At 40.0% G+C, this 24,686-nt stretch overlaps 1 long non-coding RNA gene across 2 annotated transcripts; it reads right to left on the bottom strand.

The window, feature by feature from the left end:
- Nucleotides 1–17,042: 17,042 nt before the first annotated feature.
- Nucleotides 17,043–21,628, bottom strand: LOC118483692. 2 transcript variants are annotated; one of them, XR_004871085.1, is made up of 3 exons: nucleotides 21,496–21,628; nucleotides 20,616–20,699; nucleotides 17,043–18,907 (listed from the first exon to the last, which is right to left on the bottom strand). It is a non-coding gene; the product is annotated as an uncharacterized LOC118483692 (long non-coding RNA). The 2 variants fall into 2 exon arrangements; XR_004871084.1 differs by having other exon boundaries at nucleotides 20,616–20,704; nucleotides 21,496–21,627.
- Nucleotides 21,629–24,686: the final 3,058 nt, after the last annotated feature.

Below are 24,686 nucleotides of genomic sequence, written 5' to 3' on the forward strand. Positions count from 1 at the left end.
GCAATCAAAGAAGACATATTCATTCTGCTACAGCATGACAAAACTGCAAAGTCAATTTAGGATGCACTTAAAGTCAAATTCGAGGGTAGCGAGAATATGATAAAGAGCAAAAAGGTACGGCTAAAGAAAGAGTTTGATCTGTTCAGCAGTCTACCGGGTGAAGACACGAAGAAGCTGATAGAACGATACTGCCACCTAGTGAGATCAATGTCAATGCTCAGTATTACCAAAGACCGTGAAGAGTGGGTGGATAAGCTGGCTGATGCGTTACCTCAGAAGGAGTGGGGAACGTATTTGATGATATTGAAGAACACGGGTGTTTATGACGGGCTGACAATCTCACAGTTTATCGAAAAGATCGAGAGTTAGGATTTGGAACAACAAAAGATCGCGAGGATGAATAGTCCGAGTGGTCAACAGGATGTGAAGATGTACTATAAAGGTAGTATTCCAGTTCCTGAAGCTGAGAGAAGTCCGAAAATTCAAAATGCGTTCAGTGCTGGGGATTCATCAGAAAAGGCTGATCAGGGTTCTGGCAAAAGCAGTAGTGGATTCTCATCATTTCCGAGTGTTAATCCTAAAGAGTCAAATTCAAGTTTTCAGTCACAAAGCACAAAAATGGGAAATGGATATGTGATTCAGTGTAACATCGCGCTAAATCTTCCAGAAGGACAAAGCTTTTCAGAAGACACTGCTAAAGACCATATGGCTCTACTTGGTTCTGTATTGTTATCTTATGAGGGTCTAGTAGCTGGTCGGATCGGAAATCCCATGCTCACCAAAGAGGATTACGACCAAATAGACGCCGAAGAGATGGAACTGATGGATATCAAATGGTGTCTTGCTAGTGTTCTTCGACGTGCTGAAAAGTTCAAAACGATTACCAGAAGAAATGACTTTCTTGATGCTCATGTATCTACTTTAGGTTTTGATAAATCTAAAGTTACTTGCTTTCGATGCAGGGAGAAAGGCCATTTCAAACGGGAATGCAAGAATAGAGAAGCCAGCGGTGCTCAGAATCCATTTGGTAAAGATGATTACTACCGGAAAGCCATTTATCAGCAAGTTGGTCAATCACAAGATTCACAGACGGCTCATGGTAGGAAGATTGAAGATTCTTAGAGAGCGTGTTTAGTGGACTTTAGCTGGGACAAATACATATCTCCTGACAGCAAAGCCTGTATAGTTGATCAAGATGATGAGAGACTACCTGAAGGTTTCAGCTGGGATATGTTCGTTGATGAAAAAGGAGAGTTCAAAGCCTTCATCGCCAAGATTGTCAGAGAGCCAGACATGTTTGCTACCTGGATGAAGTCTATTGGAGTGAATGTGACGAGTGAGGATGAAAAATCTGTTACGTCTGATGAAAGCTCAGAAAGTGCTGATGAAAGTTTACAGAGTGCTGATGAGAGTGTTCAGAATGATGTTACTTCGGAAAAAGAAGTTGTATTTGATCAAACACCGTCTGATTCTGGTGTATCAGATGTTGATTCTGAAAAATCTGTACAATTTGATCAATCACCAGTTGATAGTAGCAGTGATGATGAGGAAGAAAAACATATAAATGTTGCAAAATCTCATCTTTCTCCTGAAAGTTTTCATTTCTATTTTGTAGATCGCATGGAAAAGCTGAAGGAGAAACGAGCTGCTAAGGAACAACAACAACAGAAATCTGAAAAGGTTGTTCAGAATGAGAATGTTGGAAGTGTTGCTGAGAAGATTACTGAAGTTGAGAAAGTAATTGAAGAAGAAAAGGTGGTTGAAGTGGTGAAGACAATCGAGATTGAGAAGATTGTTGAAGTTGTCAAGCCTTGCGAGAAGTGTTTGGAAGCTTGCAAGGGATGTGCAGCAAAAGATGAGATAATAGCTGAATATGAGAAGAAGAAAGAGCAGTTACTGTTCAACCTCAAATACGTAAAAGAATCGTACGATGTCTTGAACAAAACAGTAACTGGTCTCCAAAAGACAAACTCAGAAAGAGAACAAGCACTGACGGTGATGAATGCAGTCATGATGTCAAAGCAGAAAGCTATAAACTTTTACATCGAAGAAAGTGCTAAATGGAAGCAAGAGTTGGAGACAGAAAAGATCGAGAATGAGAGAATTAGACGTTTGTTACAAAGTTATTCTAGTTCTGATTATCTCATTGATCGTATTTACCCAACTGTTGCAGGAATGGAAGCTTTTCAAGACGAGAAGCCAAAGAAGAAGAAAGATTGTGGTAAGAAACCGACTGTTAGCTATAACAAGTGTCCGCCTCCAAATTGGGAAGGGTATTCTCCTAGAAAACCAAACGAGGAGCAACTTGAGAAAGCAGTCAATATAAAGCTAAAAACCGACACAACTGACGTTTTACCAGATAACATTGATGTCACATTTACCTCGTCCGATACCGATCATGAGTCTGAGTTAATTAAAAAGGTGGTCGATCAGGTGTTGGATACTGATGAGGAGTCCGAGTCAAAATCTGAGTCTGGAGGGTCAAATTCGTCAGTCAACAGTCAAAATTCGTCGGTTAAACGGTCTTACAGTAAAGAATTTTTGTTATCAAAAGCAAATTTGGATGATGAAACATTTGAAGTTGTATACACTTTAAATGATTCAGACAAATTATACTACGACAACGAATTTCCAATAAGAAGTGTTCGTTTTGACATGATCAAAAAGGTTTTCAAAATGACAGAAATCAATATTTCTGAAATAAAAGATTTAAATCTTACTGAAAAACCTAAAAAGTACACTTCAAGAGTTCAACAACGTCTAAACAAGAAAAAGGGTTACAATTCTGGTCCTGGTTTTCAAAAGAAACCTAACCAAAATCGTAGCTACAAAAAGAAAGGATTAGGCTTTGTTCCAACAGAAAACTATAAAAATGATAAAAATTCTAAAACAAAAACAGATTTTGTGTCAGGTGGAAGCTCAGAAGATGAACAGAAGAAACCATTCTGGAGACAGTCAAATCAAGAGTTTCTTGCTGAAAGAAAGAAGAATGGAACTGAAGTGTTTTATCGAAGAGAGACTCGAACCTGTTACAAGTGCAATGAAGCTGGTCACATTGCATGGAACTGTTTGACAAATGCAAAAACAAAACAGGGAGTTTCTCAGAAATTAAAAGAAAAAGTTGTTGATGCTGAACCACCAACCAATAGACTTAAAATTTTTGAAAATTCAAAATATGAGGTTGGTGAGTGTTCGAAGAAGAATTTTTACAAAAAGAAAGAAAAAGACAACCAAGTGTGGGTTGTTAAGAAGGTTGATGTGAATGTCGGCGATGAATCTGGTTCCACAAAGCCAGAAGAGCCACAGGTTGAGGAGAAAATTTCAGTGAATGATGATGAATTTCCATCACTGAAATTTGAAGAAGTTAAAAAGAAAATTGGAAAAGTTGATATTTCAAAACAGTTTTACACTGAGAAAAAAGAATTTGATGTCGAGAAAACATTTAATGGAAGTGTAAAGAAAATTTTTGAGAAAATGTTGAATGGGAAAACAAAGGGGGTTAAAGATTTTTATGCGACTAAAAAGGCAACATGTAACGCCCTAACATGTTTTAACCTAAAAGACACAGCGGAAATACGTACCCTAAAATTTCACTCTTTATTAACGTTTTGTCTTACTTGAAAGTCCACTTTAAAATATAAAAACATAACTTATCATCACTAAATTACATATGTAAACATTCCCGTACAATCTATCTTGTGACTCGGTCTTCGATCGCTACTCCTTGTGAGGTTAATCCGTGATTCGTACAACCTGCACTCACCACATTCATTCATACATTAGCACACATGATATAAACAAGATTCATTCACGTACACTTCACTATTCGTCAATTTTTCAAACTTTAAGCATTTCATCTGCGTATCCATTTCCTGGTGAGGCTTCAGTAATGTACCTGCATTACTTTTCATTCTCAAGGTACACCATTAAAACGTTAACACTCAACGTGTCTAAATCATGCTTACATACGTACTTACATACAAACATACATTCACATCTACATACATACAAATTTAACAAGATAATAATGTTAGAATCCTTCAATTTTCACATAATTAAGTATACGCTTAAAACGGATTCGAAATATGAAATTATACAAAACTTGGCAATTTTGGCTGGGCTCCACCGTAAATTACGGTGGTCACCGTAATTTACGGTGGGCGCTGGACGTTTATGGTTCTACCGTAAATCAGTAAAGAACCACCGTAAAGATTTACCCTCCACCGTAAATTACGGTGGTACCGTAATTTACGGTAGCTTCTGCATATCTTTTCTACTTTGCTGTTTTGACCCGTTTATACCAATTTCTGCACTTTTAAGTCATCAAAGCGCAGTACGGGGCATTTACACAATTACATACATACATACATACCTTTCCTACATCTTTACACACATGCATACACTCGTACATACCTTTATACATACATACATACATACATACCTTTCCTACATCTTTACACACATGCATACACTCGTACATACCTTTATACATACATACATACATACATACATACATACATACATACATACACATCTACATACGTACATACCTTTCCTACATCTTTACATACATGCATATACTCGTACATACCTTTATACATACATACATACATACATACACATCTACATACGTACATACCTTAACGAACACGTACTAGATCGCGCGTACTGTCACACCCCCAAAATCCCACACGCGGAGTACCACCGCTTGGAGGCGTGACGTGACCAGGATCAAGCCACCAATCATATTGAACGTGTATATGAGTAATAATAGTTATCCATCAATACGAAAGGTGTTTATCAAAACCAACATAGTTAAGTATAGCGGAGGCATTTAAGGAAAACCCAAACATAAGTGTTAACGTATGAAATATCATAAGTGTTTAGTAAGCATTCACGAATCCTTGTCCACAACGACCCGCTCCTCCTTGTGCAAGCTCCATATGATACCTAAGGTCCTGCAAGGCATGCAGCAAAGAGTCAACAACTAGTTGAGCGAGTTCACAGAAAGTAAGTTCAGTAATAGTAATTGTATGAGTCGTATTATGTTCGTTCATTGTTCATGTATAGTATTGGTTTCCATCGCGGGCCCTTTCGGCATGTATGCGAAGATTTGGGTTAATATTCCCAAACATCCTAGACTATGTATATTTGTATCGCGGCCACCCTGGCATAACTTGCGAAGATTTATTCTCTATAGTTCGCAGCTTCCCCGAAGCATGTGTGCGAAGATCAGTCATAATTATCGCAGCCAACCCTTGGCGTGTGTGCGAAGATCTGTTCAAGTAGGTATACTAGTCTAGCCGTATCTTATCATTTACCATCCTCACCCTGAGGACTATATCATTAGGTTCCATTAACTATGTACGTACGAATTAATCATTCAATCCCATTCCCACCCTGGGAACCCCATGCCTTGGCTGTGTGAACTCACCTTGGGTTGCTCGGCAGATACACAAAGAAGAGGGTTCTTGAACTAACAGTGGTCAACCACGTCCTAACAGGGTTACCACACAAGTCAAGTTTGGTTCAAGTAATGCACGTATGAATCAAAGCAAACACGTATAGCACGTTTAACAGTCAAAAGCATATCAAAATCACACTTGTGCGTCTCGGATGGTTGGGCCGTTGAGCTTGTGCGAGCCCAACCATCTTGTGCGATATAAATCTAGGCCCAAACAGTTCCCGGCCCGAATTAATTAATACCTTAGTCTTGTGCGAACCCTTTTTGGGTTGTGCGATCCAAACTAGCCCAACCCAACATAACACCCGGCCCAACATAACAGTCCAATAGTGTACGGCCCAAAAGATAACATATAAATGACATTGTGCGATCCAAGCAGACTTGTGCGATCTGCTTGGGTTGTGCGACTGGATTGGACTTGTGCGGTTCAATTTGGGCTGATCGGCCCACTGCTTAACGACATTACAGCCGATGAGGTCCAATGAGCCTTGTGCGACTGGTAACATCTTGTGCGACGTGCACTTGTGTGATCGGATCAAGTCTCTTGTGACTTGTTTCTTGTGCGACCATCTTGTGGGATTGGGGCTCTTGTGCGATCGGAGCCCCTTGTGCGATCCATCTAACTTACCCGAAACTTATGGCAATTGGTTACACAATTAATCAGTTTCCAATTTTATCTCAAATCAATTAACATCTTAACAGTTTCAAGGCCAATACATAATCGATCAAATCATGCAATTATAGACTATCTCACAAGAACCCTAAACCGATTTAAACAAGCTTTGTGACATGCAATTCATCATAGTTCAAGAACACCTCCTAATACATTCAATCGGATTAAACATAACAACCTCATGCAAGCCGATTTCATACATAACCCGATTCACAAACATATCAACAAGTTAACAATCCGAATTGCATAACATAACATAGGTTAATCATCTATTCGGTTCTTGATGGTAACATCCGATAAAGTGCACATGTGAGCCGGTTAACCTCTAATCGGTTTTTAAGTTATTTTCATGTATCCGATTCACAAGAATATCAATACATAGTTCATAATGTTCATCAAATCAACAACCCTAATCATCCGAGTCTAAGCATGAAATCATATAATCGTTCAACAAGAAAACAATACAAAACACTAACCGGTTAGAATCAATCCAAGAGAAAATGAGTCGAATGAAAAGCAAGATCCCGATCCTAAGGGTTGCTCGCCGTCGTGTTTGAGAGAGAGAATGATGGAACTAGGGTTTGTGAGTGTAAAGTGTTTAGCAAACAAATGAGGAGCAACTACCCCCATTGTGTATGTGTACGTATAAGAGGGAATGGGCCGGCCCTTACTTGGGTTGCCCTTGATCCGATTTCAAGATGTGGCCCAAACGGGCTTGTGCGACCGAGCGGTGTGTTGTGCGGTTTGGTTCGTTTATATATACATACATACACATAGATACACACAAAGCACATAAGCATAACAATCATACTTCCATTAATCATTCAAGTTCATATAGTCACATATCGTGCACATACATCACATCAAAGTAGGTCCGAAATACGAGTTGTCACATTATCCCCAACTAAAAAGAAATTTCGTCCCGAAATTTGGTATGCACTCACTGAGGGAGCTAGGTAAGTTCAATCGTTCGTTCACTGATTTTTCCTGGGGTGTCACATCCTCCCCCCGTTGATCTGGAATTTCGTCCCGAAATTCCGAAGTAGTAGCTTCAGCCTCAGTAGTGGTTGCATTGGTTCTGAATAACTGGGGGTACTTTCCTGTCATCCTGTCTTCGCGTTCCCAGGTGTACTCTGGGCCACGTTTGGAGTTCCAACGTACTCGAACAAGAGGGATTCTCTTGTTTTTGAGGACCTTCACATTCCGGTCCGTGATTTCAACTGGCTCCTCGACGAACTGCAACCGCTCGTCGATAGTGAGTTCCTTAAAAGGAATGATAAGGGTCTCATCTGACAGGCACTTCTTCAGATTCGACACGTGAAAGACATTGTGAACTGCACCGAGTTCAGCTGGTAAGTTTAGCTTGTAGGCCACCTTGCCTATTTTCTCAATGATCTCGAATGGTCCGACGTACCGCGGATTTAGTTTGCCCCGTTTGCCAAAACGTACCACACCCTTCCAGGGTGTGACTTTTAGTAAAACCCGGTCCCCGACCTGAAATTCCAAAGGCTTTCTACGCTTGTCCGCGTAGGCTTTCTGACGGTCGCGTGCTGCCGCCAGGCGTTGTCGTATCTGTGCTATCTTTTCCGTGGCGTCCACTACAATCTCTGGACCCGTAATCTGACTATCCCCCACCTCTGCCCAACGGAGAGGTGACCGGCATTTACGTCCGTACAATGCCTCGAATGGAGCGGCTTGTATGCTGGTGTGATAACTATTAATGTACGAGAACTCCACCAAAGGGAGGTGCTTTTCCCAGCCGTTGCCGAAATCAATCACGCATGCCTGAAGCATGTCTTCAAGAGTTTGAATCGTCCGCTCAGACTGCCCATCCGTCTGAGGATGATATGCTGTGCTCATGTCTAATCGTGAGCCGAAAGATTTGTGCATCGCTTGCCATAGTTCTGACGTGAATCGTGCATCGCGATCCGAAATGATGGATGTGGGCACCCCGTGCCTCGAAACAACTTCTTTAAGATAGACGTCTGCGAGAGTGGAGAACTTATCCGTTTCCTTTATAGCCAGAAAGTGTGCAGACTTGGTGAGTCGATCCACGATCACCCATATGGTATCATTCCCACGCTGGGATCTGGGTAAGCCCGTAACGAAATCCATGGAAATTTCTTCCCATTTCCATTGCGGTATCTTGGGTTGCTGAAGTAGACCCGCTGGTTTCTGGTATTCAACCTTGACTCTCGCACAGGTCAAGCACTTGCCGACATAAGTAGCGATGTGGGCCTTCATGCTAGGCCACCAATAAGTAGTTCTGATGTCCTGGTACATCTTGTCCGACCCTGGATGTATTGAGTAGCGAGACTTGTGAGCTTCATCCATTACAAGTTCGCGTAGACCGCCGTAAAGTGGGACCCAAATACGCCCCGTTACATAGTAGGCGCCGTCTGCCTTCTGTTCTAATCGTTGCCTTGAGCCGCGTAGGGCTTCAGCCCTGACGTTTTCTGGTTTCAATGCTTCTGCCTCAGCATCTCGTATCTGTGTAGGAAGGTTAGACTGAATCGTAAGCTATAGCGCTCGCACGCGCCGTGGTAGAGTGTCTTTCCGACTGAGGGCATCAGCCACAACGTTGGCTTTGCCTGGATGGTACTTGATGGCGCATTCGTAATCGTTCAGTAGTTCAACCCATCGTCGTTGACGCATGTTCAAATCCTTTTGCTTAAGGATATGCTCGAGACTCCTGTGATCGGTGTAAATCGTGCACCTGGTACCGTACAGGTAGTGTCGCCATATCTTAAGCGCGAAAACAACAGCTCCCAGCTCTAAATCGTGCGTCGTGTAGTTTCGTTCGTGAATCTTAAGTTGGCACGAGGCGTAAGCAATGACCTTGTCGCGCTGCATTAACACACATCCAAGTCCCCGAATGGATGCATCACAATAAACCACGAAGTCATCTGTGCCCTCTGGCAAAGAGAGGATAGGTGCACTGCAAAGTCTATCCTTTAGGTGCTGAAAAGCAGTCTCCTGGGGCTCTCCCCAGCGATAGGTGACACCCTTCTGTGTCAGTAGCGTAAGCGGCTGAGCAATCTTTGAAAAGTCTTTAATAAACCGTCTGTAGTAACCCGCCAAACCCAAAAATTGGCGTATTTCCGTTGGCGTACGTGGCGCAGGCCAGTTTCTGATCGAGTCTACCTTGGATGGATCGACATGGATCCCATCCCTGTTCACTACGTGGCCTAGAAAGTGGACTTCACGAAGCCAGAAGTCACATTTCGAAAACTTAGCGTACAGCTGTTCCTTTCGAAGAAGTTCCAAAATAAGGCGTAAGTGCTGCTCGTGTTCCTCCTGACTCTTGGAGTAGATCAGGATGCCGTCGATGAAAACAATGACGAACTTGTCGAGATAGGGTTTGCACACCCTGTTCATAAGGTCTATAAATACGGCAGGTGCGTTCGTTAACCCGAACGGCATGACAAGAAACTCGTAGTGACCGTAGCGAGTTCTGAATGCGGTTTTGGAGACGTCCTCATCCCGGACCCTCAGCTGATGATACCCTGACCGTAGGTCTATCTTGGAGTAGTAACACGACCCTTGCAACTGGTCGAATAAGTCATCTATGCGTGGAAGAGGATAACGGTTCTTCACCGTTACCTTGTTCAGTTCACGGTAGTCTATGCACATCCTGAAGGTACCGTCCTTCTTTTTCACAAATAACACTGGAGCTCCCCATGGCGAAGAGCTTGGACGAATGAAGCCCTTTTCCAAGAGCCCTTGTAGCTGCTTTGACAGTTCTTCCAATTCTGATGGAGCTAGACGATATGGTGCGCGAGCTATGGGTGCTGCTCCTGGAGCGAGCTCGATTTGAAATTCGACCTGACGATGAGGTGGTAGACCAGATAAATCTTTAGGAAACACCTGAGGGTAGTCGCGTACTACTGGAATATCCTCCAGTTTCTTTTCCTTCACTGATGCATCTGAAACGAGTGCCAAGGTTTGCAGTGTGACCCTTCCGCAGACATTTCTGAGCCTTCAAGAAAGAGATGATGCCAACTACAGCACCACTCTTGTCGCCCTGAACTTCGAGAGGTTCTTGACCAGAACGGAGAATACGAACAATCTTTTCCTTGCATAGGATTTCTGCTTGCTGTTGTTGCTGGAGATTTTGATTTGCAGGCCGTGGGCTCCTGAATCCTTAGCTTCATGGCCCATCTTGAGACACCTCTGGAAACGTCCCTCGTTGCACTAACCACCGTGGTGTCTGTTGCATTAGTTACACATTGGGTGAATTCCCCGATATCCACCCTGCCCCTAACCACCAGAAGTTGGCTGACTCGGCTCTGGTGATTACTATTCTTGCGCTGCTGCTGTGCTTGAGACTGAACGGTAGCGGAACCCTTGCTGGAATACCCATCCCATTTCCGTTTGTTGTCACTAGTAGTAGCGGGAGTAGCAGGAGTGATAGCGATAGTAATAGCGCTGATACAACTAGGCAGCCTGTTCTGTTCCACTGCTTGATCCGTGAGGTGATGAGCAAGACGCGGAATGTCTTAGTTATTGTCGAGGTTAGCCGATGCTGCACGGCTCTGAACCTCTGAGGCTAGACCCTTGAGGTACAATTCGATACGCTTGCTTGGAGGGTCCACCATGGTTGGACACAGGATGGCCAGTTCGTTTGACCGTTTCGTATGGGCTTCAATTTCTGACCCCGTCATTTTCAGATGGTAAAGCTCCACTTCCAACTTGTGGATGTCATCACGCTTGTAGTATTCCCTTTTAATGCGTTCTTTGAATCCGTTCCAGGGTGTGGCGTTAGCAGCTGCCAACCCTAGTATCTGTACTTGTGTGTTCCATCAGGTTAGCGCGATTCCTTCCAAAGTACCAGTGGCGTACTTGACCCTGCGAGCCTCAGGGCACTCACACATCTCGAATACTGACTCGAGCTTCCCAAACCAATGGAGTAGTCCCACTGCTCCTTCTGTGCCACTGAATGTGCTTGGACGACAGTCCATGAAGTTCTTGAATGTGCAGACAGGTTGCTGTGCGTTCTGACCCGTTGCGCGAGGAAGATAGGTCAAGGTTAAGCGCGAGAGTTGGGTCACGAGAGTAGGATCTAACATCCTAGGACAGGTTTGGAATAGCAGGTTATACCTCCTGCTTGTGCGGCTGCAAGCGCCGCAGCAACTTGTTCGTTAATGAGAGCCGTCAACTGGGCTTGAGTCATGTTCACACGTCCGGACATGATCTTTATAGTAAAGGTAGTGTAAGTAAGAATGGTTCGCGAGTAGGACGATGACAGAAAAGCGTAAGCACGTAGGTATTCTCAGGCGATAGTGTCATGTGTATCTAAGCGTAATACGAGCAAAGTTCTATACAGTACTAGCATGCAGGTAATGAACATAAACCATATTACCTAGGATGTCGAGTCTTGCACGTGGAGCGAAGCGTCGTTGTGGATCGTTGAGAGCACTGTTCTGGTTATAGTCTGGTTTTAATAAAAACGTTTTCCCATATTAAAACCAAGTTCTCTATAACCAATGGCTCTGATACCAATCTGTCACACCATCAAAATCCCACACGCGGAGTACCACCGCTTGGAGGCGTGACGTGACCAGGATCAAGCCACCAATCATATTGAACGTGTATATGAGTAATAATAGTTATCCATCAATACGAAAGGTGTTTATCAAAACCAACATAGTTAAGTATAGCGGAAGCATTTAAGGAAAACCCAAACATAAGTGTTAACGTATGAAATATCATAAGTGTTTAGTAAGCATTCACGAATCCTTGTCCACAACGACCCGCTCCTCCTTGTGCAAGCTCCATATGATACCTAAGGTCCTGCAAGGCATGCGGCAGAGAGTCAACAACTAGTTGAGCGAGTTCACAGAAAGTAAGTTCAGTAATAGTAATTGTATGAGTCGTATTATGTTTGTTCATTGTTCATGTATAGTATTGGTTTCCATCGCGGGCCCTTTCGGCATGTATGCGAAGATTTGGGTTAATACTCCCAAACATCCTAGACTATGTATATTTGTATCGCGGCCACCCTGGCATAACTTGCGAAGATTTATTCTCTATAGTTCGCAGCTTCCCCGAAGCATGTGTGCGAAGATCAGTCATAATTATCGCAGCCAACCCTTGGCGTGTGTGCGAAGATCTGTTCAAGTAGGTATACTAGTCTAGCCGTATCTTATCATTTACCATCCTCACCCTGAGGACTATATCATTAGGTTCCATTAACTATGTACGTACGAATTAATCATTCAATCCCATTCCCACCCTGGGAACCCCATGCCTTGGCTGTGTGAACTCACCTTGGGTTGCTCGGCAGATACACAAAGAAGAGGGTTCTTGAACTAACAGTGGTCAACCACGTCCTAACAGGGTTACCACACAAGTCAAGTTTGGTTCAAGTAATGCACGTATGAATCAAAGCAAACACGTATAGCACGTTTAACAGTCAAAAGCATATCAAAATCACACTTGTGCGTCTCGGATGGTTGGGCCGTTGAACTTGTGCGAGCCCAACCATCTTGTGCGATATAAATCTAGGCCCAAACAGTTCCCGGCCGGAATTAATTAATACCTTAGTCTTGTGCGAACCCTTTTTGGGTTGTGCGATCCAAACTAGCCCAACCCAACATAACACCCGGCCCAACATAACAGTCCAATAGTGTACGGCCCAAAAGATAACATATAAATGACATTGTGCGATCCAAGCAGACTTGTGCGATCTGCTTGGGTTGTGCGACTAGATTGGACTTGTGCGGTTCAATTTGGGCTGATCGGCCCACTGCTTAACGACATTACAGCCGATGAGGTCCAATGAGCCTTGTGCGACTGGTAACATCTTGTGCGACGTGCACTTGTGTGATCAGATCAAGTCTCTTGTGACTTGTTTCTTGTGCGACCATCTTGTGGGATTGGGGCTCTTGTGCGATCGGAGCCCCTTGTGCGATCCATCTAACTTACCCGAAACTTATGGCAATTGGTTACACAATTAATCAGTTTCCAATTTTATCTCAAATCAATTAACATCTTAACAGTTTCAAGGCCAATACATAATCGATCAAATCATGCAATTATAGACTATCTCACAATAACCCTAAACCGATTTAAACAAGCTTTGTGACATGCAATTCATCATAGTTCAAGAACACCTCCTAATACATTCAATCGGATTAAACATAACAACCTCATGCAAGCCGATTTCATACATAACCCGATTCACTAACATATCAACAAGTTAACAATCCGAATTGCATAACATAACATAGGTTAATCATCTATTCGGTTCTTGATGGTAACATCCGATAAAGTGCACATGTGAGCCGGTTAACCTCTAATCGGTTTTTAAGTTATTTTCATGTATCCGATTCACAAGAATATCAATACATAGTTCATAATGTTCATCAAATCAACAACCCTAATCATCCGAGTCTAAGCATGAAATCATATAATCGTTCAACAAGAAAACAATACAAAACACTAACCGGTTAGAATCAATCCAAGAGAAAATGAGCCGAATGAAAAGCAAGATCCCGATCCTAAGGGTTGCTCGCCGTCGGGTTTGAGAGAGAGAATGAGGGAACTAGGGTTTGTGAGTGTAAAGTGTTTAGCAAACAAATGAGGAGCAACTCCCCCCATTGTGTATGTGTACGTATAAGAAGGAATGGGCCGGCCCTTACTTGGGTTGCCCTTGATCCGATTTCAAGATGTGGCCTAAACGGGCTTGTGCGACCGAGCGGTGTGTTGTGCGGTTTGGTTCGTTTATATATACATACATACACATAGATACACACAAAGCACATAAGCATAACAATCATACTTCCATTAATCATTCAAGTTCATATAGTCACATATCGTGCACATACATCACATCAACGTAGGTCCGAAATACGAGTTATCACACGTACCTCTTACATAATCATACATTATTTACATGGGTCTTAGACTTAGCTTTATAGTGATCTAGGCTTGTTTGGAACACCCCGACGTTCACTTTAACATGGAACCAACGTTTGACAGTGAAGTATGGGCGTTTAGGTTTCTGCCCGGCGTTCCATACTCCCAAACCCGGCGTTCCATACTCCGGGTGCAGATACAACACGCCCACTAAAACTCGCATAACTTTTAACCCGATTGTCCGTTTAACCTCACGTTTCTTCCTACATGCTTGTAAATTCACATTCTATCATATGAACTTAAAATCCCACATATGGATTAAGGAAATTCTTAACTTACATACATTCGACTTATTACTATTTTTTAACTATTTGACCCATTCATGCATACGTCATCATAACTTGTTTGTCTTACCATAACCTCTTGTAAACATATTAATGTCAGTGACGTCTATCATAAATTACTAAATTTTTGGATGTCTTACATCCTCTTAACACATTAATGTTCATATGCTTGTTTTGACCCGTTAAGGGTATTCGCGCATTAATTGGTCTATGACTAACCAAATCATCATCCCCACATCCATACTTGTCCAAAACATTACACTAATCGAATAACTTATTCCTAAACTACTTTTAAGATCGTTTACCCCAAAATACCCATCGAGGGCATTTTGGTCAACTTTAATCCCATCATTTACGACGAAAGGCTTTAACACACATTTGACCTCAAGCATCATGTTTAATTAATCACAACACTTTATTACTTACTTGAACTAAGAAGTGATTACGAAAATCACTTACCTTATGCGCTCGTGCTCGTATCCGATTCCTTGCTTCTTCTTGACCCGTTAACACCTCATGCTTGAGTCCGTCTCGACGTGATTCCTATACTTTCATTTCATTGAAATCACACTCTTATTAGCACACACCTTTGTACATGTAACAATCATATCACTCGCATAATTTCACACTTAACTTTCCTTAGTCATTTCTAACAAGCATTAAAATACATAATCAACTTCATATAATCATATTCGTATACGTTAAACTCATGTAACTCATCATGTCATTACATTTAACACGGATTGCTATAACATGTACCATACGACTTCCCATCGACCTATATTTACGACAACGAGTCAAATCATGTTTCTTATACTTAGTTGACTTTCAGAAGTCAACTATTAACCATACTTAACTATCGACTTATCATCATATACCCGTATCATCATAATCGACTATACGAACGACACTATATACATTTCATCATTCACTTGATGTGAGTACTACCTTTTAAGCATAATGTACAACTATTTCATGCACAATTCTTCTAAACTCATACATAACCCATCAAAACCAACTACTAATCATCATGTATCATTCCAAATGAACATTAAACATAACATCATCATATTCCTATACTTTCATCTAACAATAATTCATCATACCCACATAATACATCAATCATTCAACAAGACTTGAACATAGGAGGTGATTCTAGTCATCATCTTCACCCTAACTAACGGGTGTCACCTCTAAACATCAAATTAACGCAAACCATTCATAACCCATGTTCTACACGAGGATTCTAACCCTTGTACATGATCAATTTCATATTAACTCATGGATTAGAACATAACCCACTTCACCCATGATCACCAAACTTAGATTTAAGACATACCTTATGATCCCCTCGTGTTGGTGATCATTAATCCATGCTCGGTTATGGATTTCAGCTTCATCTTTCCTTCCAATTTGAGCTTAAAGGCGATTTAGGGTTTGAGGCTCCATGGGAGTCTCCTGCTCGATCTAGAACACACACGAAGTGTGTGTTTGTGTGTGTGTTTTGTTATTTAGTAACCCAACTTTCATCTTATCCCATTTAACCCCTCCATGTTTGCCACTAAAACATGATTGGCACAACTTTCATCTTTTAAATAGTTTTTATCATACAATTTACTAGGTTAAATAGCCTAGTCATATATTTCATGATATGTCATATAGGAACATACGACAAACATAAGCATTCGGGTTTTGGGGTGTTACAAGGCTACCCCCCTTAAATGAGGTTTCGTCCCCGAAACCTTTCTTATTTCCTCTTACACACACACATCTATGTTTGACTTGATAGTCACCTCATAATTATATGTAATCATCCTATCTCAGTTCATATTTATTCATACTATTGCCTCTTTCATAATAAGTCCATACTTTTCATACCATACCTTCACATAACATTTTCATTTCCCTTGACCCGTTCATAATAGGTCCATATACATACTTCCTCAAGCTTGTGATAATACGTTCATTCGTAGGATTTGTTTATAACGGATCTAATACTTTTATCTTGTCTTTTAAGATTACATTTCATACACACATTCTATAACATTCAACTCTTGTTTTGTTATCACAACAAAACTACTACTTCATAGTTACACCTACATGCTTAACTCCATAGTTAGCATCATTCTACTTTTCTATAGTCATTTGTACCTTACATATCCTTACGTTACCTTCAACTTGCCTCATTCGTTCTACATTACTATTCCTCTCATTCCGTGCCTTACTTATTTTGCATAAGCATACGTGTCGTGCAATTCATTTCATGAGAGTTTAACCAATACTCGAACTTTTCACTCAAAACCTTTGAGATTCGTTTCTTGATGACATAGTTTTCTTCTTATGCCAACTAAAAATCAAACTTCCCATACTATACCATACCCATTCCATCATTCATTTCGTAGGTCCTACCCAATTAACCAATTCATACTTATTTAACATAAGTTAAACTTTTTACTGACCTCATCTCATATCATCAATCGACGATCCGTAAACCAGATCGATCCGCATTCTTCACGAGTACTAGCCATACCAGGCTAGATTTCATTCATTCGCGTAATGCGCTTTCGCCTGTGCACATCCTTCCACCAATTCGGTTGGTTTCATCACATCAAGAGTTCCTAACATTATCATCTACAATTTTAGCGGTTAGCACATTTCATTCAAGCATTCATTATACTAGGTGATTACTCACCTATAATTCCTTTTTTTTTCAACGTCCTACGTACAAATTTTAACACATTCCGCATTTCATTCCTTACATGCGATTCTTTTATTCTGGTTGCTCATTTCATCAACCTTTGCAGTTTGACCTTTTCAGGTCAGACTGTCATTTCTTACTTAGCATAGATGCATTGAGGTACTCTTCGTACTTCTTTCCATTCATGCTTACTTGCAAAGACATTCATTACATCATTTCGGTATTCTTAACAAAACTTACCCTTCTTGTGCGTACTTAAATCATTGTCCGGGTCGTAGCCTGTCATTCACTATGACTCATAAGAGTCGATTACTAACACATTTAACACATAACTGGTTTAAGACTTCTTTCTTTCGTTTTACAACTTAGGTTTGCATGTCCATTACGATCATTCTTTTGTTTATTTATTTTACATTTACCCATATGACCCATTTGACACAACCACGGTCAAACTATCAACACATTGTGATGTGAACTAATTTCATCCTTTTTATATTTTAAATCCGTCCCACGGACTCAAACGTCACATTCATACCTTTCATTGCTTCCATGTTTTGAATCCGTCTAGCGGTTCCAAATATACCATTCATACATTTTCTTCCTTCTATGCTTTGAATCCTTCTCGCGGATTCAAACATTTCATTTACATCATCCATTCACATCTTTCATTCATTACATGTGATGAATCTGTCTCACAGATTCAAACATGTCATTTTCTGCATTTCATTCCTTGAATCCGTCTTACGGATTCAAACATTCCATTCATGCCTTTCATCCCTTGAATCCGTCTTGCGGATTCAAACATTGCATTCACACTTTTCATTCTTTGAACCCGTCTCTCGGATTCAAACATTTCCTTCATACCTTTCCTTCCTTGAATCCGTCTCGCGAATTCAATCATTTCATTCATACATTTCTTTCTTGAATCCGTCTAGCGGATTCAAACATGTCATTCATATCGTGTTGATCCGTACTTTCTTACGGATTCAACATTCTTCATTTTTATCACTCATACATTTCATTCCTACATAGTACTCTCAATTTCCCGAGAGTCTTACGACCCATTTCACCCGCACGCCCACCTGCTACCCAGTTCTAACGGACATACCTGCGATAATTACCACGGTCTCACGAACGTCATATGTTTCTTGCGTACTGGCCAGGTGCGCAATTCACATACTAATTTCGTGCCTTCAGGTAATCATCGCCTCATGTCTACAGTAGTGGGTCTCAGTTCGTGCTACTTTTTTTTTTACAATCTTATCAAGACAATATCATTGTCTTCCGTTTAGTACTTACCCTCCCAAGGAGATTTCTTCCTTTTTCTTTTAACAACGGTACCCATACATATTAACATTGTGTACCTGGGGTCCGTCAATCCATTCGCATCATTGCCTGCCTTAGCGTCCATTTTAGACTGCATTCACGGATCATCCTCTTCAAACTTTTAAGCTTACCTGGCACATACAAAACCATTAGCTTCTTCATATGAGTGCATACATACACGCTTTCATTCAATTTCTACCTTTAGATCTTGATCGAGTCATGGATTGTACGGGTTCCTTATCATAAGAGCACACAAGTTTGAGTTCAAGTACTTACTCTCTTGTACTTGATTCTCTCAAACCAGGGCTCTGATACCAACTTGTAACGCCCTAACACGTTTTAACCTAAAAGACACAGCGGAAATACGTACCCTAAAATTTCACTCTTTATTAACGTTTTGTCTTACTTGAAAGTCCACTTTAAAATATAAAAACATAACTTATCATCACTAAATTACATATGTAAACATTCCCGTACAATCTATCTTGTGACTCGGTCTTCGATCGCTACTCCTTGTGAGGTTAATCCGTGATTCGTACAACCTGCACTCACCACATTCATTCATACATTAGCACACATGATATAAACAAGATTCATTCACGTACACTTCACTATTCGTCAATTTTTCAAACTTTAAGCATTTCATCTGGGTATCCATTTGCTGGTGAGGCTTCAGTAATGTACCTGCATTACTTTTCATTCTCAAGGTACACCATTAAAACGTTAACACTCAACGTGTCTAAATCATGCTTACATACGTACTTACATACAAACATACATTCACATCTACATACATACAAATTTAACAAGATAATAATGTTAGAATCCTTCAATTTTCACATAATTAAGTATACGCTTAAAACGGATTCGAAATATGAAATTATACAAAACTTGGCAATTTTGGCTGGGCTCCACCGTAAATTACGGTGGTCACCGTAATTTACGGTGGGCGCTGGACGTTTATGGTTCTACCGTAAATCAGTAAAGAACCACCGTAAAGATTTACCCTCCACCGTAAATTACGGTGGTACCGTAATTTACGGTAGCTTCTGCATATCTTTCCTACTTTGCTGTTTTGACCCGTTTATACCAATTTCTGCACTTTTAAGTCATCAAAGCGCAGTACAGGGCATTTACACAATTACATACATACATACATACATACATACATACATACATACATACATACATACCTTTCCTACATCTTTACACACATGCATACACTCGTACATACCTTTATACATACATACATACATACCTTTCCTACATCTTTACACACATGCATACACTCGTACATACCTTTATACATACATACATACATACATACACATCTACATACGTACATACCTTTCCTACATCTTTACATACATGCATACACTCGTACATACCTTTATACATACATACATACACATCTACATACGTACATACCTTAACGAACACGTACTAGATCGCGCGTACCTCTTACATAATCATACATTATTTACATGGGTCTTAGACTTAGCTTTATAGTGATCTAGGCTTGTTTGGAACACCCCTACGTTCACTTTAACATGGAACCAGCGTTTGACAGTGAAGTATGGGCGTTTAGGTTTCTGCCCGGTGTTCCATACTCCCAAACCCGGCGTTCCATACTCCGGGTGCAGATACAACACGCCCACTAAAACTCGCATAACTTTTAACCCGATTGTCCGTTTAACCTCACGTTTCTTCCTACATGCTTGTAAATTCACATTCTATCATATGAACTTAAAATCCCACATATGGATTAAGGAAATTCTTAACTTACATACATTCGACTTATTACTATTTTTTAACTATTTGACCCGTTCATGCATACGTCATCATAACTTGTTTGTCTTACCATAACCTCTTGTAAACATATTAATGTCAGTGACGTCTATCATAAATTACTAAATTTTTGGATGTCTTACATCCTCTTAACACATTAATGTTCATATGCTTGTTTTGACCCGTTAAGGGTATTCGCGCATTAATTGGTCTATGACTAACCAAATCATCATCCCCACATCCATACTTGTCCAAAACATTACACTAATCGAATAACTTATTCCTAAACTACTTTTAAGATCATTTACCCCAAAATACCCATCGAGGGCATTTTGGTCAACTTTAATCCCATCATTTACGACGAAAGGCTTTAACACACATTTGACCTCAAGCATCATGTTTAATTAATCACAACACTTTATTACTTACTTGAACTAAGAAGTGATTACGAAAATCACTTACCTTATGCGCTCGTGCTCGTATCCGATTCCTTGCTTCTTCTTGACCCGTTAACACCTCATGCTTGAGTCCGTCTCGACGTGATTCCTATACTTTCATTTCATCGAAATCACACTCTTATTAGCACACACCTTTGTACATGTAACAATCATATCACTCGCATAATTTCACACTTAACTTTCCTTAGTCATTTCTAACAAGCATTAAAATACATAATCAACTTCATATAATCATATTCGTATACGTTAAACTCATGTAACTCATCATGTCATTACATTTAACACGGATTGCTATAACATGTACCATACGACTTCCCATCGACCTATATTTACGACAACGAGTCAAATCATGTTTCTTATACTTAGTTGACTTTCAAAAGTAAACTATTAACCATACTTAACTATCGACTTATCATCATATACCCGTATCATCATAATCGACTATACGAACGACACTATATACATTTCATCATTCACTTGATGTGAGTACTACCTTTTAAGCATAACGTACAACTATTTCATGCACAATTCTTCTAAACTCATACATAACCCATCAAAACCAACTACTAATCATCATGTATCATTCCAAATGAACATTAAACACAACATCATCATATTCCTATACTTTCATCTAACAATAATTCATCATACCCACATAATACATCAATCATTCAACAAGACTTGAACATAGGAGGTGATTCTAGTCATCATCGTCACCCTAACTAACGGGTGTCACCTCTAAACATCAAATTAACGCAAACCATTCATAACCCATGTTCTACACGAGGATTCTAACCCTTGTACATGATCAATTTCATATTAACTCACGGATTAGAACATAACCCACTTCACCCATGATCACCAAACTTAGATTTAAGACATACCTTATGATCCCCTCGTGTTGGTGATCATTAATCCATGCTCGGTTATGGATTTCAGCTTCATCTTTCCTTCCAATTTGAGCTTAAAGGCGATTTAGGGTTTGAGGCTCCATGGGAGTCTCCTGCTCGATCTAGAACACACACGAAGTGTGTGTTTGTGTATGTGTTTTGTTATTTAGTAACCCAACTTTCATCTTATCCCATTTAACCCCTCCATGTTTGCCACTAAAACATGATTGGCACAACTTTCATATTTTAAATAGTTTTTATCATACAATTTACTAGGTTAAATAGCCTAGTCATTTATTTCATGATATGTCATATAGGAACATACGACAAACATAAGCATTCGGGTTTTGGGGTGTTACACAACATACAACCCCACTACGCAAGAGTTGAAAGCCATCAAGTCTGAAAAGACTTGGATGGAAGTTTGTTTTCCATAAAGTCTTAGGACTACGCCGGAGATCCCAAGTTTATATCGTGGATCAGGAATCGACATCATTCTAGTGTTTGAAAAGTTTGTTTGAAAGATTTTGAATAGTGTATGAATTTTACAGGTAAAAGGACTACCCGGAGCTTCCAGGTTGGTACTTGAGAAGCAGGAATCGGCATTTTTCTGACTAATTTGACAAGTGGTAAAGAGGTTTCTGTAGATGTCTCATTCCTACAGGAAAACCTACAAGTACAAGTGGTATTCTTTGGGTTTACTTACAAGTGGTAGTTGTTGGTTATACTTTGAAGAGATTATGTTTACAAGTGATGCAGAGGTTTCTGAACTGCAATTGGTAAATCAGGGACATTAAGTTGTACTTGATTTACTATTCATATGAGATTGATAAACAAGATGATGAACCATATCCCCATTGCTTCACAAATGGTAAACTTAAAAGTGGTAAAAACAAATTCATTTTCCAGAAAAATCATTTTGATTAAAACAAACTTAAGTGTTTTGAAATCTAAATGAGAAAATGGTTTGTTGAAAGGGGGAGTTCACATTGTTTATGCCTAGTGAATGGAGATTTGATGTGATTCGATGTCAGTTGTCAAGTTTCTGTACAGTTTGTGTTGTTTTCTATGTTTTCAAGTGGGTCAAGAGTCTAGTAGTTTTCAAATTTCCTTTGAAATTTGTTTGCATTTTAGGGGGAGTAGAAAATTTCAGAAAATCCAAAAACATTAGAAAATTTGAAAAAGCCAAAAACATGATAAAATTCAAAAATGAGTTTCGTTGTGAAAAGAGGAAATGATAGTACGTCAGTAGGCTGTCACAACATGCTAAAGAATTGGAAAGACAATATGTGATAAACAGTCTTACTGTGGATATGTCAGTAGGTTTTTACACATTTAGTAAATTGTGACGAGATATAAATCTAAAAGTTCAAACTTGCTTGTTCTGTGGGTTAACACAAACTTGGATATATAGGTAACCCCTGAAATCTTGCTTGAAAGGTCCCTTATTCTGAGATACTAGGTCTTTATGCTCAGTGATATCTGGGGTATTATCCCGGGACTTCTGCTGTATGGAAGTACTGACCTAGTCCCCGGATAATGCTTTCCGCAAAAAGCTTGAAACATAGCTTCACCCTCAGCATGATGATGAAACAATAAAATTGATAGTCGCTGCTGTTGAAATTAAAAGATCCTCTAAAGGGGACACACCAAAAGTCGAAGCCGTCATCTCTCTGCGTATACGGAAGTATCGACCTGAGCTCTCACGGCCGTCGCATCTAACCCCTATACAGATATCAGCTGTGGTATACTCACCTGTAAGACTGAATATTGAGATCTGGATACGGGAGTATATTCAAGTAGTGGGACACACGGATAAGTTTAAGTTCTTAAAACATTAATATCGTATCTCTGATCAATTTGAACTTTGTGTGAAAATTTCAGTGGACCAATATACTGACGATCTAGGTAAATTGTTTAGAACTGAAAATGTAATACAGCTTAACGGTGTTGCTGACATGTCTCAAAAACTGATATGATCCTCTTACACAAACTCACAAAAATAGTGTATGTAAATATTTCTTCTCTGCATTTCATTTCTTTACATTGAAAAATCCAAAAAGATTTTAGTGTGTTTTAGCATAAATTTCAGAAAATTCAAAAAGATTTTCGACAAACTGATGTTGGAAAGCTGATTATCAAAATTCCGAGTGCTAAACATGATGACATTGTTGTGAGGGGGAGTGCTTCTAATTGTCAAGATATAGTTTTTAAATCAACAAGTGGTTCATCATATGTGAATGATCTGAGAGAGAGTTAGGTTTGGTGCATGCAAATTGTTAAAATTAGAAAATTTACTTCTGGGTTAAGAATGTGTAGGTGTAGCCAGGTTTCGGATTCAGTGGACATAGCTAAAGCCAGGCATCAAGCTTGAACATGTGAAGGCCAGACAACGATCCTGAAGATGTTGCTGAAGAACAAAGGAATACCAGCAAATCGAGAGGGGGAGTCTGAAGACAGAGAGACAGAGAAGCCCAGAGGACTGATAAAGATTGAAGATGTGAAGACTCGACACTTAAGACTCGTCAACATCTGAGGGGGAGTCTGTTGGTGCAGTCATCTGTCGTCTTCGTCTTATATCGAGTCTCGGTTTACTACACTTGAAGCTGAAAGTTTGAAGCTGAAAGTTTGAAAAGGGTTTAGTTTGAAGGGTTCCGTTTGAAAAGGCTATGTTACTTTCAAACGGAAGGGTCATTATCTATAAATAGCCTTCAAACTTTTATCATTTGTAACTTTCCGGCTAGAGCAACGAAGTGCTGCCGAAGTGTTGTCAGGTTGTAAAACGTTATAAATTCAATCATACAACAGTTTATAGTGTGAATCTTGCTGAATTGAACTCTACACGTCTGTTTCCACCTTTCGTTTAGAGATAAACTCTTCTGATCGACTCGTTCGGGTCTGAAATCGATCCTACAAAGTGATTAACAATAATTTCATGCTATTGATATAACAATGCAAAACCACACTAAAAATAAAACAACATCGATGTTGGGTAACAAACTAACATCACGTCAACGCATTAAAGTATTAAATTTCAATGTAATAAAAATAAAAGTTTTTAATGCTAATGTAATAAAAAAACGACGTATAATAAATATAACTCGACGTACAAAAAAATACAAATGCTAGTTAATAATATCTTCTCTTATTGATATAACGATAATAAACGAAAATCAAGATAAACC

This window comes from Helianthus annuus, chromosome 11 (genome assembly GCF_002127325.2).
Source record: "Helianthus annuus cultivar XRQ/B chromosome 11, HanXRQr2.0-SUNRISE, whole genome shotgun sequence".
Lineage (NCBI taxonomy): Eukaryota > Viridiplantae > Streptophyta > Magnoliopsida > Asterales > Asteraceae > Helianthus > Helianthus annuus.